This window comes from Papilio machaon, chromosome 6 (genome assembly GCF_912999745.1).
Source record: "Papilio machaon chromosome 6, ilPapMach1.1, whole genome shotgun sequence".
In the NCBI taxonomy this organism is placed as follows: domain Eukaryota; kingdom Metazoa; phylum Arthropoda; class Insecta; order Lepidoptera; family Papilionidae; genus Papilio; species Papilio machaon.
Genome location: NC_059991.1, coordinates 3,079,874 through 3,097,859, shown reverse-complemented (window position 1 = coordinate 3,097,859; position 17,986 = coordinate 3,079,874). Strand labels below are relative to the sequence as shown.

The window sequence follows — 17,986 nt, the reverse complement described above, 5'->3', positions numbered from 1 at the left end:
GTCCTTTATACATTTACAAATGCACTATTATTTATTTGCCCACATTCAGAATAATTGATTAATTTTAGGCGTTCCGTTGCTCGTTTGCCTACTTCTCTTATAAAAAAAAGAATATATGTTCTTTAGACTAATTTTTAATTTTAGTAAACATAAGACAAATTAGTGACCTGAATACTATTGTAGCGACTGCAAACAAAGAACAATAGATTTTCTAGTCACATGAGCACTCGGCCCAGGCTATATAATTCCAGTAGTATGCTGAACTAACAAATCAACGTAACATTTTGTCGACGACCGAGTCTGATCCCAATTTATATTCATAGCCCTCTTCGCTCATTCTTGCATTTTATCCTTTACTGAATAGTTTGATTTTGGAATCTGTATACCATTTTCAGGACAGAAATCTATGACTATGATATAGCTTGAATTATTAAGTTTTCCGCAATGCAAAAAATTAAAAGAAAAGAAGGGTCTGAAAATGATTTGTAAATTATGCTATAGTAAAGTTTTGGCAGTCTATATTTATTAGATGATTACCGCAATTGTATTCCATAATTCTTATAAACTTATATACATTTGTAATTTATAAATAACTAGCTGTCGCCCGCGACTCCGTCCGCGCGGAATTAAAAGAAAACAAATTAACAAAACATTTTCCAGACAATAGTCGACATCTATGCCAAACATCGAGATCCGTTGAGCAGTTCTGGCGATACCTTCAAACAAACATCCATCAATCCATCCAAACATTCGCATTTATAATGTTAGTAAGATTTCATCTATAATATAGGTATAAATAAATTCTAACAGCTACAATATCACAACAGCGAGGTAGCAACTATAATGTAATTGCATTAAATATAGCTTAGTATGTATTATCTTTTAAAGTCTTAATGCTCTTGTAATGAGAAGATTTTTCCACAACACGTTTAACTCGTCCGCATTGAATCTCATTTTATATTTCTTACTTATTAAATTCAACGTGTTGTTCATAAAAATGTTCAATGTTCTTCAGTAATTTGTTAACTAACTACATCATACAGGTAATTATCATTCTTATCAATCAATAAGTGTTTAACATTTGCAAAAATTTTGAAAATTGTACAACTTACACTCTTTTTTCTGCGTTTTAATATGCTAACAATAAGGTTAAATGCATTAAACTGTTTTACGGTGGGATTCTGACAACAAAATCTCTATATATATAAAAATATATAGTCATCCCAGTCATTATCTTTAATAAAACAGAGATAACAATATGTTTCAAACGGAGATTTTGGTCTCGGAAACCGGCGGTTAGATCCAAGTATAAACGTTATCTAGGAAGCAAAACTTGTTTAACGACGAAACCACCGGAGCACTGAGGAAAACTACAACATTTGGCTACTGGCTTAAATACCACTTCTGACCATCAAGTTAATTAAACTTTAATACTAAACAAAATTCCCTCGGTAACAGTTTTAATGAAAGATATTTCGATAATTATTCTACTTACAAAAAACATGTCAATGAGAATAATTTAAACGCAACGTGTAAGTATATATATTATTATGTTTAACTAGCGGCCGACCGCGACTTGGTCAGCGCAGAATTAAAAAAAAATATATGCTCCCGCCCATCAGCTACATTCCTGTCGAATTCAAGTCAGAATCGAACAGAAATTGACATTCAATTTTATTCGAGGTAATATAACTAAGTAGCTTGGTAGGATCAGCATCACGACTGTATTCTGGTTTGAAGGACATAGTCAGCACTGAAATTATCGACTTAATGAGACGTCTCGAGGAAATTAGACCGAATTCGGCATTGAACAGATCTTCTGAATTACGAGTAAGAACCACTAGAGTATGATCAATGTGCATAAGGTTTATTATTTATCTTCGTACTTCTGCAGTGTATTGTACGAAATTTGCTGCTTATGACAATATACTGTGAAGACTTGTTACCCCCTGAGGTGTCTTTTGCGGTGCAGCAAATGCATTTCTGCTGTTTCATAAACTTGTTTTAACTTACCTGTTATAAATACTAAAGAGCAAAACATCGATAAATAACGTTTGATTGCTAAAAACATTGTTACTACAATTTTAGGAAAAAAAAATATGTTGGAAATACTCGTACCAACGAGGTACTGTGATTTCGATGTTAAAACAAGAATTTTCCGGCGATATGACTAGATAGCATCGAGCCAAAGTAATATCCCAGCTAAATGCCTGTCGCGGCGCGGCCTCGGCGTCCCGAAGTTTTTCAATCTCACTCCGCGTTACTTTCGCGGAATTCGGTGTACCGTAATCTCGTTGTAGGGGCACTCGTTTTCGGTTCACTAAGCCGGAGATCTTTTGATGATAGAACTTCCTCCGTACGTTCCACTTATTTAGTAAATATTTTACCAATATCTAGGCCACCAGTTATTAAATCATGTGCTACGAAAAACTTTTTGTTTTAACAGTTTTAACGCTAACTTTGCAGTGTCTTAATTAATTCTGTTGAATAAGTAGACTCCTTAAAGATATGTCGTATGTTATTTTTTCTTTTTATAATATATTTTTGTGTAACCTTCTCAAAACATTCATACCTTCTTGTAGAAGGTATGTTTTATCTAGTAATTCATTTTATCTTCGAACATTTGCAGTTTTCCAATATGTTCTATTTCGAGATAATACAACGATTCGCTTCCATACGCACGAAAAACATATTCAAATTTTATTCGCAAAAATCCCTCGAATAACTGAGTATTCAACCATTCACAACAATGAACCGCTTTACCATTTTGTAATTCTGTTTGCGTCCACGAGAACGGCCGACCCATTCTTTCGCCGTCGCGGATCTTATCCGTTCAGATATTTCACTGAAACGCAGAACATCTAAAATTATATTCATTTATTACTGTTACCTACTTTTTAAACGCGGATTTCTTGCGTTTTTATAACCACGTTACGTTTTTTCCGCACCATATTCTACAATAGCGATACCACAAAAAAAGAAAATAATTTTTCATTGCCTTAGAAAAGTTTTAAGGCTGTTTTTCTGTAAGTGGTCTCCTAAAAAAGTAATTATCAATGTGTTTTTTTTCTTATATATTGTTCTCTATGAACTACACACGCTCCCGCGTCAGCTTTTACCATGAATAGACCTCAACTAAAATATACTTTATTTACCGAGGCTACGTGACGGACCGCTGAAGACACAACCGGCGCTCTCCCGCTCGTTTGTCACACAAAATTATTACCTACCACTACCCAGGACATTTGTCATTTGAGATGTTTATTAATCAATCCTCGTATCACGTCCCTACTCGATACAACATATAAATGTGACATTCATTTTAATTAGGTATTTTTACCATCTAACATTTGTCAACACGCACTGCTTATGGGAGTTTATTTGAAACAAATATATGTGTTATTTACTTGTAGTGCCGCGTTAAGAAAGGGGGTTTTGCGTTTTATGTTTTCCTATATAAATTAAATAATAGGCAAAGATAATTATTTTAACACAATTATGGAAAGACGAGAGACGGCGCGCAAGCGGAGCCTTTTCTAGCAGACGCACCAACCAGGAAAAATAATTTTCCTCTTGACATATTTATTGCGGCGCCGTCAGTTTAAAATGTCATTTTCCAGCTTAATTAAAATAACACAAAATCTTTTGCGCGGAATGAAGCTCTTCAACACGTTATTAATGCTTCCATTTTATAAAATGGTGACGTTTTCAAGGGTGATAGAACAATATAACTTTTACATTTTTACAAAAGAGAAAAATGTTAAACGAAGAAAATACTATTAAGAAATTAATTCAACTGAAATAAAAGTAAGTTATAACAAAATGTAAACAGGTATCAAATAAATAAAACTTACGAATTTAATGCAACAATAAAAATGCGTTTATTCGACGACAGGCAAATATTTAAAACGTTTAAATTAAATGTAGCGTTGAACACATCGTGAGCGGGCGACGCTGCAACCGTAAAATTTCATATATTTATAAACAGCAGACGTGTCTACGTAATCCCACTTGGCTACGGAGTCAGCTTTAGGCACTTTGGCTTTGTTTGCAAATTTTCCAAATTTGTGACGTTCACGTGAATAAGACTTATGAATTTTGGCGAACGTTTACCCGAACAAGCTTATATAACACTACTAGCGGTCGGCAACTACTTCGTCAGCGCAGAATTGAAATAAAAAAACCACAAATGAAAAACATGTCCGCGTGTATCAAATACCTTCCCGTCAAAATCGATTCAATCGTTCGGATTACCCAGAATAAACACAGCCTTGTGGACGGACAGACAGACAAATATTTAAAAAAATGATTTGTCGTTGTTATTAGTATTTGGGTTGCTGCACAGCATATATACGAAATATGATTGTTTCTCGATAATAGGTACGTACAGGCACTCCCTCCTATTTTATTAATATGGACTCTATATTGAAACACTTTTGCAATCCTTGCTTAATACTACGACGATTAAAAATTTTACTGATTTAATTTGTAATAAGGTTGCTACAATGCTACTGTCTAACCGAGGAGTAGTCTTAAAACCTAATTTGATTAATATTCGTCTCTAATACCATTATTATTCGTAACTAGAGGGGTTAATTTGTTTTATCTATTAATTGATATCGATATTCTGAATTAAATACCATCTATCAGTAAAGTTCTAGTAAGTTACACTACGCTAGGAAAGTGGCAATGTGTAAATAGGCTTTTTGAAGTAAGGCCGAAATCCCATTAACCGGAGACGTGGCATCAAGGGCCGCAAATTGGATTCACTTAGGTCGGACGGCTCGAAATAATATAGCTTCGACGTTGCAACCTTTTTAATTTGCCTCTCTACTTGCTTTCTATTGCGAAAATAGACGTATAGATAGTACATTTTACTGAGGTATTTTTGGATGCACTCCAAATTTAAAAAGCTGTTTTTAGGAGCTTAAGGTAAGGTTTAACTATCTTTTAGAAGAAAATAAACAATTTTGCTACATATTTTTGTTTTAATAGCAACTCTCGTTATTTTAATGTAATAAGTAACATAATATCTGCTTGGTTATGTTCTTTACAAATATTATAAACTAGCTTTTAACCGCGACTCCGTCCGCGCGGAATAAAAAAAAATAGAAAACGGGGTTAAAATTATCCTATGTCCTATTCCTGGTTCTAAGCTACCTGCCCACCAATTTTCAGTCAAATCGATTCAGCCGATCTTGAGTTATAAATGGTGTAACTAACACGACTTTCTTTTATATATATAGATATATAGATATATATATATATATAGATATGAAAGTTTAGATGGATAGACGAATCTCACTGAAATTTGACATAGATGCAGAAGATAGTCTAAAAGAATACATAGGCTACTAATTTAGTTTAATAATTAATTATGTGCGGACGGAGTCGCAGGCGACAGCTAGTTTAAAATAAAACAATCCTATGTGCAAACAAAATACAATAGCCCGTTTCCTACAATGCTAATTAGTTTCATCTCATGTATGGTGCAGAGTACGACTATAGTATGAAGGACTCTTGATAATCCGTTTGCGAGCGTGACAGCCGAATGGGCAGCTCAATTCCTACCCTGTAATTAAGGAGTCACCTGCGTGAACTCACTCCACATAATTGAAGCTTTCAACTTGGCCCGAGTTATGTATGCCGACTCGGGGCGACTGTGGTTTGCGATTCAAATTTCATGCAGATAATATAAGACCCCTTTAACGACGCAACTTGTGTGAGCTACGATTTAATTGAAAGCGTTAATAAACTAGGGCAGAGAGGACACAAACATTTGGCACAACAAAATGTACATAGACATTAAGGTCAGTATATCAGACCTTTGTCTCCCCATACTGTTAATTTAGGGATTACTTAAATGTGTCTATTAAGATGACTGTCTAAATTTAAATGTATGTATTTGTTCTTAAATGGATGTGGTCAAGTTGCTCGTATCTTATGAATCAGTTTAGTTGACATTGACAACGTGGATCGTTTAACCAATAGGATGTTGTAACTTCCAAAATGTTACTATTTGTCTATTTCATCTAGGAAAATTTTTCCGTTTTTATTTGGCGATAAAAATTCTTCCACCAAAATAAAAATAAAGTAGATTTTTGATTCACACGTTCAATTTTATTGAGTTTAATTTAATGTTTAATTTTATTACTGCACAGTGTTTTTTTTTTACTTTTTACATCAACTTCTTTAAGGCGCTTTATTAAAAAAAATTCTCATCCCGATAGTACCTTGCTTCCTCAGTCACATAAGCGTCTTTGTTACTATGAATTAAATTATATACATAGTTAATCATTGCAGAGATATTTGGTTAATTTAGTTTGGTGGCTTGGTAGGTGTTTATTAGGCGCCTCGGTAATAATGTCGAATAGTTTCTGGTCGGGTAAATCTATAATCGCGCGACAAATAGCGACAGATAGAGGAATGTTCGCATACCGAGCGCGGAGCACTAGCGCCGGCGCCTCAGCCCACTTGGATGTCAGCCAAGTCGGCATCGACTTCTGTTTGTTTATAGTACTAATTCGTGTAGTGGGTGAACCTCTACTTGTTACGTTGTGAATTCGTAAAAGGTTGTTTCACTCCGCTAATTTCCCTCCTTGTGTATTTAATGTGGCTTCTGTCTTGAGATTATACTCGGTTTCGTAATCAATGTTATCTCGCTTAGTAAAGTTATATAAATGTTATGAATTTAATCTAGTTTTGCTTAACTTTGAATAAGGATTTATTAAATTCATTATGTACTCACTCTTGGTATATTTAAATCATCAGTTCAATTTTTTTCCGCACACTTAAACAATTATATTGTGTTTTTGACTTTAACGTCTTTAAATATTGGGTTGTTCGGAAAGTCATTTCGTTTCTATTTCTATTTTCTATGTTTATCACTATGTTCAATAATGCCTTTATCAGCTCCAACCGACCTTTCAGGACGTGGTACATTCTCGTCGAAAATACACGAATCCTAAGTAGAAAAAGAACGTAATGACTTTCCAGACGACCGTTAATGATGCAAAAAAAATATATTTTCATGTCTACTACAACAAAAATAAGAATAGATTCTCGCAGTCAATAAGAAGTGGAAAACAAGGGCTAATAAACATGTGCCCTTCGTTATTCCGTGACAAAGTTGCCTAAACAAACTTAATCGGGCCGCGGCTTAATCATGCGTTCTTTGCTATCTCCCTGTTTACATAGGACTCGGTAACATCTGGCTTTGATGAACTGAATACTTCGCATTTAGGTTGCCAGCACTTGAAATCGTGCCAGCTTATTTTAAGTGGCGACGTCTGCTCAAGATTTGCGTCTAATGTTGCCGTCGTATTTTATGGCTCGTTTTGAAATCATCACCTTATAAATATGGCCTTATTGTTTGTTAAAGTGCCGCAAAGAAGAAGTTGCTTGTGCGCTGAACAGTGAGCGATTAAGATAAAGAGTAATATTATATGTTGTGAAATATTAATGGTTAATAAACTATATGAATTTAAAATTACCATATTCTAGTTTACTTGTATAAAATTTCTTATTAATGTTTTCACTTTCTTCAGTTTTATCTTCACATTTTATATCCTACAATATGATTTTAACGGAAAAAGTTGCTCTTCTTTTACATATAGGATGAAGCAGAGAGGTTTACATTGTTCTTGACTACGAACAGTTTCCACATCGATACAATTTTAAGCCCCCTACACACCTTCAGTTTTAACTGCACATTTCAACTATTGTGTACAGATGTGTAGCGGGCTTTATTCGAACGAAATGTTTATTTCTATAAAACTAGCATAATAAGTATAGTTGTGCCTCTGCTCTAAGGTGAACCTAATTAAAAAAATTATAGTAAATTATTAAAATAATTTTAAACGCGAAATGCGCTATCTTACTAATCATATTAATGTTTAGATGGATGGATGGGATGATCCATCCATCTAAACATTAATATGAAGTTTGTCAGAATGTATCTCTGCTAACTGCTGCTGCTGTAAACTGCTAAACAAATCTCGCTGTAGAACTTAGTCTGGAAGAACACATAGGCTACTAAGTTTTTTTTTAACTCCGCGCGGACGGACTCGCAGGCGACAGCTAGTTTAATATAAAGCAGTTTTCACTTTCGCGTTGTTCGCTCTCTCATACGTGTCAATGTCCTATGTGCATGGATGGCCGCAACATTTTACTGATGCAATATGTTTTTGCAATATGTTTCGCAGATTATTCCTCGCGTGTGTCTGTCTGTTGTCGTATAGTGACATAGCGTATTAATCAACATTAAATAAATGAGACTTTGTCGTTGCCTGAATATAATTAAATTAATATGCTTTTAGCAAATTATTTTTGATGAAATATTAAGTTTGGTTTTAAAACTGATATTTTGTATTTTAATTAAATTTAAATTTAAATATTGCATATTATGTAACGTATTTTCAATATTGTAAGCTTCAATTAAACTCTTGTTTGTGTTAAATTGTTTCTCCACCGATAATTAAACAAGTAGCAACTTTTTAATTGTAGATAAATGAAGGTCATTTAAAAAGAATAATGTTAAGGACAAAATTAAATATTAAAGTTTATATATTTTAAGACTTTTTATCCTTTAAACAAAGTAAGATTCTAATGCGGTTGTGTTATTGTATAGCGTTGGTCGACACTTAAATAACTTATAATTTGCATTCAAGTAACTTTATTATTCAACCGGTATCCACAGATAAACAACTTGGATATGTGCTTATATTAAAGTTACGGAAATACAATTAACAATTGTAATTGATCAGGTTTTTACATCGCCGCCTTCTGTTACGCATTTATTAAAGTTTACGGATGTACGTGTACGGTGGTGCAGTTATTAAGCGCTTGATCGGACCGGACCTAAATCTATAGGTTCGATCCCTGTCATGTACCAATATGCTTTTCTATTTTCGAATTTTATATGTACATTTAACTATTGTTCTTACGGCAAAGAAAAAATCATGATGCAAATAAATTCAAATATTGTATGTGAAGTGAACCAACCCTCACAGGGGAAGCGACGTCGACTGTGACCTGATTACCCCTTAACTGGGCAGGCTGCAAGCCCCTTGGTTGGGACATTTATGACATGACGATGACGGATGTCTTACTTGCTTTACTAATCTTCTTACTACTATTATAAATGCGAAATTTTAGATGGATTTAATGGACCAATTTTTGTTAACACATAACTTCAGTAAGGCTCTACGGCTCAGGAAAAAAATGGGACAGAGGTTGGACTGCTCAGTTTTTATTTTATTACAGGGGGCGAATTCACAGACGATAGCAGTTGTAATATCACTATGATAATGAATTAAAGTGGGTTATAGTTTGTTCTCAATATCTCCAGCAATGGCGGCGACTCCCGTCGGAAATAAAGTTTGATTTAGTTTAGACACGACAATCCGTTTCCCGCAGCAATGGGGGAATCCAATTATAGCAAAAGTCCTTTACTTGAACTGTCCTTTGTTTATGGTATAACGATGCAAATCTATAGCCTTATCTGTATTTTTACACGACTGTCGATATTAAAGTTTTCCGCGCTAATGGAGGTATGAAATTTAGATTGTAAAGGGAAGTTGGCTGATAACTGATTTCGCGAAAACTATCAGAAGAATTTGCTATTGATATAATATGATATTTACTTCGTAGTACAATTCAAACAAAGAAGCAAATGTAATTTTAGAGTAATTTTATATATCATGTTCTTATTTGGTGTCATCTCCTAACGAAGGTTTCGTCATAGCAATTTAAACCATGGACACATAAGCTCGAAATATAGAACGCATACTTTTTTCTATGTAATAATAATGATCTGTAAAAATTCTTACTTCAGTCCATGCATTATATACCAAAGTTATCCTATACCTATTATATATCTTATTATATAAAATATTTAACTAGCAATTTGTTATTTTGTTACTTAATTTTACTTAAGTTAACAAACCGACGTTCGCCATCTCTCAGCATTGAAGTGTACGAAGCTTAGATACGACAATCGTTCGCTGGAGCAACAACCAATTCAATTATAGATATAGTCCCTTGCTTCAACTGATGCCGTGCGGAACAAACTTACATTGCTTCTTGTATCTAAGATAAAAATAACGAATCGATGATATACTTATATTTCTAACAAAGTAATCACAAAACATCAATTTAAAGTTTACGAAGTTAACTAAAAAAACTAGACTTTAAAAATTGTTATAGATTTTGCAAATAATACGGTAATGCTAATAATGCGTATTTCCAATTGGAAAATGTTTGCAAATGTAGATGATGAGGCTACGAGTACATTAATCGCCTAAAAATTCCTGTCTACATTAACAGTCGATAGTCCCTGTGTAGCTTAGCCATATTCAGTAAGTATACATAAACAAATTTGAACGAACACAAATTGGTACTTTAGTAAAACTTTTTTACATCAGCACAATAAGACCAAAAATTTTGGCTATTTCCCAAAAAAATAAATTTATATACGTTTTCAATTACTGGCTACTGTGATCTTCGTTTTTTTGTAACAGCGGTTATTAATTGCTGGTCGCGGTGGCTGCTTGCCTCCAGTTTTGGATTAAGCAGTGATTTATGGCGTTGTCCGTTTCAACCTACCATAGTGCCATGAAATTTAACCATATGTAGGTATATAATTGAAAAAAAATTAATTGAGAAAACTATTTATTTATCGTTATTTACTTTTTAATTTTATAGCTAAAGAAATAATATTGATGTAGAAATAATATAGATGATCAAAATTAGTATTTAAAAATAAATAAAAATTACCTTTAGGCTTGCAAATGATTAATTTAACAATAAAATATTTTAACTTATTTTCAAGGACTATTTTCATAGTGACATTACATATTCTTCAGTTCCTTGTAGCCCGAGGGTGAAAGACGAAATCGCACAAAATATAACCATTTTCCCCTTTTAATACATCTACCAGTGAAACTAAAGTACAGCAAGGCAGAGCCTCGGGCGGTCGCCAGCTGTTCGCTCTCGCCGCGATCCGTGCGCGTTTATGAAAAAACTTTTGTCTACATCCTTGGCATTGTCTTGTCAACTGTTGAATTCATTCCGGCTTTTAACTTTATCTTTGTTCGCCATCGTGTCACTGACCTATGTCAGTAACTTTAATTAAAACTCCGTTTATACTCGAGCATTATTTGCTTTTATTTGTTTAGCTCAAAGCTAAACCTCTTTGATACTATTATGTTTTTGTTTTACCTTCACTTTGGTAAGAGAGTCCGAGTTTAGTTTGTTAAATTTTAGTACCATTGTTATAGGTAAAATTTTAAAATAATGTAAAAAAAAATATTGTAAAATAATGTTAATATTGTAAAATTGATGCAAATTTAATTCATTACTAAAGTAATTTTGATGTTTACAGCAAATCATTTAAAGACGTTATAAAATTAAAGAAAAGTTAATAACGTGTAAAAGAAAAGCTAAACATAAAAAATATTACGTTTCTTTCTCTTTAAATCTGTTACGACTAAATTTTTCCATTGCAAGAAAAGGTACATGGAAATATAAGAGCAGTTATAAAAGTTAATAAGTAACTGGCTGCTTGTCCGTGTTCCTTCGAAGTCGAATACTCGGTACTTTTATGAAAAAAGTTTCACTCGTTGCACTCCGCGATCGTGACTGCTCTAGAAATGTAGATAAGCCGTAAAATACGTATTTTTACATAGTTTGGACAATCGAAAGAACAGTTATTCAAATTGTAAAAAAGTACCAAAAATATTTCAATAAAATCCGTATCAAATAATTTGCACGTGGAATAATTTTAAAACGACTAATATTTTTCAGAAAATTCGTAATAAAAATCCCAACTTCATTTTTTGTTTAATGTTATTGCCGAGACTTTGGCGTGTAATCTAAAAAAATACATTATCTCAACTTTTCAGCATCGAGAAAATTGGGTCAAACTCTGTAATTGGCCTCCTATATTTACAAGGACATTAAATCAGAACGAAGGGAGCCATTGGCGTATAATTAAAATTCTTGAAATTTGTTTCCTCCGAATTATTCTTAATCTATAATATACTATTACTTTCAATGAAATGACATTATTTATATTGATGAGGTTTAAATTTTAAACTACATCACTATTTTATAGTGATGGAGTTAAATAGTTTAATTATAAATATGGCGTTGGTTGATACGGAATATCCATGTTTTGTTTATTTTTCTTTGGATAAAACCTAGGATCAAAGCTCGTTATTTAAACAAAGAATAACGTAACATTGATAACTTTATGTGTTTGTTGTGTGGCGGCTAAGTGCGGCCTCTGAGCTGCTTACCGGCCTTACGAAAGCCTCGTAGCTAACAACTCACCGTAACGGAGACCCGGGAGTTATCTGCTTGGACAGTAGTACTTACAACGATGTATTTGCCCTTTAAGAGTATTTTGCATTTCGATTTGTTTAAAGAAATCAAGTTGTACTTAACACTTGCTATGAATATTTGAATAAATTTCGTATTGATTGAAATGTGCACTTGCCTTCTTGAATTTGTAATATAATTATTTGTATGTCGTAAACACTTCGGCAATTTCTGCGTATGTATTGGAATAGTTCAAACAATCGTAAACAAAACAATAATAAAAAGGGTTGAACCGCTTGCCACGTACAAATTCAGAAGCGGCTCTTAAACAAATAACTTTTTATTCCCCATCAGACAATCCATACGGGGAAAGAAAACTACTTTATTCAATACTTGATTTATGTAAAGGCTCGACGTCGGGGAGGACGATTTGAATAGAGCTCCCCGTTAGCCATGTCGAACCTGAAAGCTTTTCATAAATGAAGCTTCACCTCAGAGAAAGGTAGGTAAAAGGCGACTGTTGTTGTGGAAGAAACTTTACACTTTGTGATGCGATGGGGCAGACTAAAGTACCCATTGTGTACATTGAATATACTCTGATACATCGAGGCTATTTATTCGATGGTATAAGATATCGCGTGTACTGTTCGTTATGAGATTCCTTGACCTTATTACAATACCAGATATTTTATGACATGAAACAATAATGTATGATTCAATGAGCCACGGAGTTCTATACATAATCAATTCAGACAAGGTATAGAGATTTTATACCGTAATAACTCGAAATACCATCATGAGTGTGAACCTGAGTCGACCTTTTTGTCAGTAATTGGGTCTCATCATGACAAAGTATAAATAAATACGGTCATGTTAACTTTATTAAAATTACATAAACGTCCATAACAACTACAATCTTACTACCTATAATATTATAAATGCGTATGTTTGGATGCATGGGTCTGGATCAAAATTGGTATAGATGATAGGTATGGTTTAGATGATGGTAGAATATTCTACACATTGTCTGTAAGAGCACAAAGACAACAAGTTTTTAATTACGCGCGGACGTAGTCGGTGGTGAAAACTAGTCGATTACTAAAACAAACCTGATTCCCATGGATATAGAGTTTTAAAATGCTTAATAATGCAAATTAAAAAATAAATTCAGTTTACTAGTCATGTTTAATATTTTGATTCCTGATTAAATTTATACCTTGCTAAAAATTTTAATATGTTTTTTCTATGGAGTATGTTTTTATGCTACGTTTGGGAAAAGCGATGTGCTGTCGAATTTCTGTAGTCACCGGCGCCGTCCGTAATAAATAGAAACGATAATCTGGTATAACATTCGTTATTCATATCGTATCGGTGCACGTATCGCCAGTTGTGACGATTGACGTTAGTTGAGGACCTTGGCAAATTTCACCGGCTATCCTGTGGGACACGTTAAAAGAAGATTTGGGCAGGACTACGGACCGCCAATTAATGTTTCAAATTCAACATGTTTGTTTAGCGATATAGCTACTTAGCTTTAATTTGATTTTGTTGCTATGTTTTTTCTTAATACAATTGTTATTGGCAGAAAATCAATGATAATATGATTCGCAAAAATAAGCTTTGTGAAACATTTTGTTACAATAATATTGGGCTAAAGTGTTTCAAGTGTGCGATGGATGAAATGTTACCGACGGGTATTGGTAACGTAATGTTACTTAACTTAACATTATGCCAATATTGAATATACTTTCTGGAAAATTATTTTTCAAGTGTAGTAAAATGTACACTTGAAAAATGCTACTACTTTAATGTTATTTATTAAAAATTACAGTATTGCATAAAGCAATATTGTAATTTTTTTACACTAATATCACATTTTGTAATCTTTCGCGTGTTTACATGTTGATTAGTTGCAATATCACGCATTACAATGACGGTTGTCGCATTCTTGAAAGGCAAATAAACTCTAAAACTTAGCGTTCACTGTATCACTGGCATGTGCTGTTTAAATTCCGTCACGAATGTTTTTTTTTTTCTAGTAGAATTATTTAACAATTCACCGCGACTAATATATAAAAAAACTTTTATATCAGTGGCTAGTTTCGATTCCAAAGAAAGCGACAGTGGTTTTTACGTCGCGTGCGGCTCGTGCCCACAAATGTTCCGAATCGATCATGCAAGTGTTAAGTACCGTAGCATTCACGATAAATAGACGCTGATTATTCGCGATGCGAAACTTATTTTTTATTACACTAAAAAATTATATTTCATTTCGTTCAAATTACAAAGCGATGTTTGTTTACTGTAAAAGTAATAAGAAATGAGAGCTTTGCACTGATCAACCAACCTTATGTGCTCGTTTTATTATAGATGTGCAATTTTTATTTCTTCCTTGATATCTGTTTTGGACAGTGGTTATGTTTTCTTATGCGAAAAAAAATTCTCTCCTTTATTTTTCAGACATTTTAAAGTAAATAAAAAGAATGTCTTGTGTTTTTTATAAACTTTGTTTGTTAATTCTTAATAATTAAAACTACGCCTTCGGTAAAAATATTGTAATGAGCATTTTATAAAATATTTAAATTCCTTTGTCTTGTATATTTATTTAGCAAAAAGAAACATCTTCCGACTGTAATTAATGGAAGAGATCGGTTGATTCGGCACAAGGAAAACTCGTTACGGCGATTTGTCAAACAAATGTGAGGGTACATAAGCATTAATAAAAGGGAAACGAAATCCTCTTTGCAAGACAAAGGAGCCGGCATCAATATTTATTGGCGCGCTTAGTATTAATCGGGCGGGATCGTGCGCTGTATCGGAGAGCGAATGTTGGTGCCGGCGGATGGATGAACTGTCGTGGTCGGGGCGCACCTAATTTTTCCCTCAGCGAATAATTTTTCAGTTTTCGTAGAGGCCGTAGCCGCGCCCGCTCTGCTCCTTGCTCAGCTACCGCCCGCCGTCAGCCCGCCGACTGTCGGTGTGTCTCTGGCTCTCTGGGCCGGTCGCGTCCCGCTGTTTTCATTTCAGTACGCCCCGAGACGTCGGTGAGTTCGGTCGTGTCTCACGTCGCTCAAACATCGCGCGAACGTACGCAATGTGTGACAATAAGTGTTGCTTCCTCTATTATGTCTAGATTTTGATTACTTTATTAAACTACAGCATTTCATACTACTGTTGTATATTAAACTTTTTATTATTCATTGTGAATATTATACAGAACTGCTACGTAAATATTGTCTACGAATTTAAACGCTACATCGCTTCTAATCTGGGTAAGTCGATTTTAATAATTCTATTTCCCTTAATTAAAACGTTTAACACTCGTGATAAAATTAATTAAAGTAATTGAAGAAACATGTGGTTGCTATATGAATCTATCAAGATCAGGTAAGAAATAAGGTTTTTTTAAATACGCAAAACAATTTTCGTTTATCCCTCCAAAACATAGCCATTTTAATGATGTTGTCAATGTTACTTCCTCAAACTTCAACACTTTGAACACACCTTCAATCTCATTCAATCTCTAGCGGGCCCCCAATTTACTTCCGGGGCCCAATAAACAAAGCAATAACATCTATGAATAGTTTTAAACTATCGCCTCACTTGTAATCTCTGTTAATGGCATTTTGGGTGTTGACGTTTGGCGAGAAGCAGCAAAATTAGTAACAACATTTGTCAAATTGCTGTTGTTGATGCAATTTTATGACAATTTCCACAATAATAATACTATAGTCTGCACCAGCAGTCTATTTCTATACACATCAATATATATTTGATAATTGTGGCATATATAACTTAGTCGTCGACTGCAGCAACTGAAAATCGTTAGTGATCGTCGGTATAAATCACTCAAGGCATAATGTAAACAGCTGTTAGATGCGGTAAGGCGCTCTATCTCCAAAAACATTATTATTTGGGTTCAAGAAAAGGAAGATACGCAATTCGAAAACAAATGATATCTGTGTGTATTCGTTTGCGTGTGATTTTGATCATACATTGCCGTTGCGGCGCGGCGTAACATATCGCAAATTTGACTGAGTGATTTCCCATATCGCTCAGACCGATGAATCACGTTATACAGCTTTTCAATTTTTTACCGCCGCAGAAGAGGTAATGGAAAAATAAAATATAACGAGTTTTGCATATATATTTTATATTCAAATATTGTTAAGACGAAGACTTGTCATATTTATTATTCGCTAATAATTTTGTATGTTAATTTAGCCGTTAATTGATCTCGGTTTACTTTATGTCTTAATTTTGATTAAGTGAATTCAGATATATAGAAAACCGTAATAAAAATAAAACCACCACATTTGAAGAAAAGCGTTTAAAATTTTATTATTTTTTTTTCTTGAAACTAATTTAAATTTAATGAAGACGTTCTATGCTCCCCGTAATGTTATGTGACAACATGTTTTATACTACATACTCGTATGTTAATATTTTCCCTCGCTTTCGGCAGTAGGCTAAATAAAATTTTCCGGTGTAGCGTTATTAACCCCGTGAGGGCAGCAAAAGGGATGGGACATTTGTTTTATGTCATGTTACATGTTTATTGCGCGTTTTCGGATATAATCTATTATTATAAAATTACACCCAGAATTTAATAATACTATTTGAATTAGACATAGGCAATAAGTATAGTTCACAATTGTACTTCGTGCAACCACAAAATGCAATTTAGTATTATTTTTTAGATACGGAATAAATTTATAGCAGACATAGAGGCTTTCAGTTAATCCTACACTCATATCTAACGATCCATTATTTAAAAGCGACATTTGATCGTTTATTTGAACGGCGATGGGCGGGAACTTACAAATTAGCTATTATAAGTGTAACGTATTTGTTACTCAGTAATAGTACCATACTTCATTAGGTGACATCACATTATAGGTAGGTATACATCGTATTCTGTCAACATAAAACGACAATGCTATATATAATGCTAACAGTATAAATTACATGAATAATAACATCTTTATGTGTAGGCGAACCTCCATTTTACTGAAACGTTTGTACATACAATATCTTTGTGTATAATTCACGTCGCATAACAAATATCAAAGCACGGTTGGCAAGTACAGTTATGCTCGACTAAAACTATGGCTTTCCCGGTACTGGCACAGAGGCAGTAAAGCACAAAAAGTGCACCGGGAGCGTGTACTCAGTACATTTGCGTCAGTGTTGGCGCTATTCAAGGGGGGTTATTATTAAAAAGGAGCATAGCTGTGACGTCGCCTAGCGCCTTGCTTTCGCCGTTTAAGATGAGAAATGGGCAGTAGAACCGCCGCGACAGTGCCACTGAGATTGCGGCTGCATAATGCTTATGCATTGAAATACTGAATATTCATTGTTGCCACGCGTACTATAAGCTCCGAGCTCTTTAATCAATTTTCCTTTTGCCTGTTGCAATATTGCTCCGTGATCGTCGTTATGACGGTTGCTTAATTGCTACTGGACGTCTTTATTTGCAAATGGCCTTTTATATACATCTGTGGCTCTTTTATTAAAATTCATTTTTTGTTTGTATTTTAATAAATACACTATGAATTGATTTTATATAGTTAATCGAATGCAACGAATACAGATGATTGAATGTTATGGTGTAGAAAGTGAAAAGGCTAGTTTAATATGAGACTAATATTTTTATAGCCTATTG

General features: G+C 33.9%; 1 protein-coding gene across 2 annotated transcripts in view; it reads left to right on the top strand.

Annotated features, from left to right (window-relative positions):
- The first annotated feature begins 15,362 nt into the window (after nt 1–15,362).
- The window catches only part of LOC106716531 (bifunctional heparan sulfate N-deacetylase/N-sulfotransferase), a 44,911-nt gene continuing 42,287 nt past the window's right edge, over nt 15,363–17,986 (top strand). For both annotated transcript variants that reach the window (XM_045678488.1, XM_045678487.1), the window contains exon 1: nt 15,363–15,593. The gene's annotated coding sequence lies outside the window, so the exon portion shown is untranslated. The remainder of the gene's footprint in view (nt 15,594–17,986) is intronic.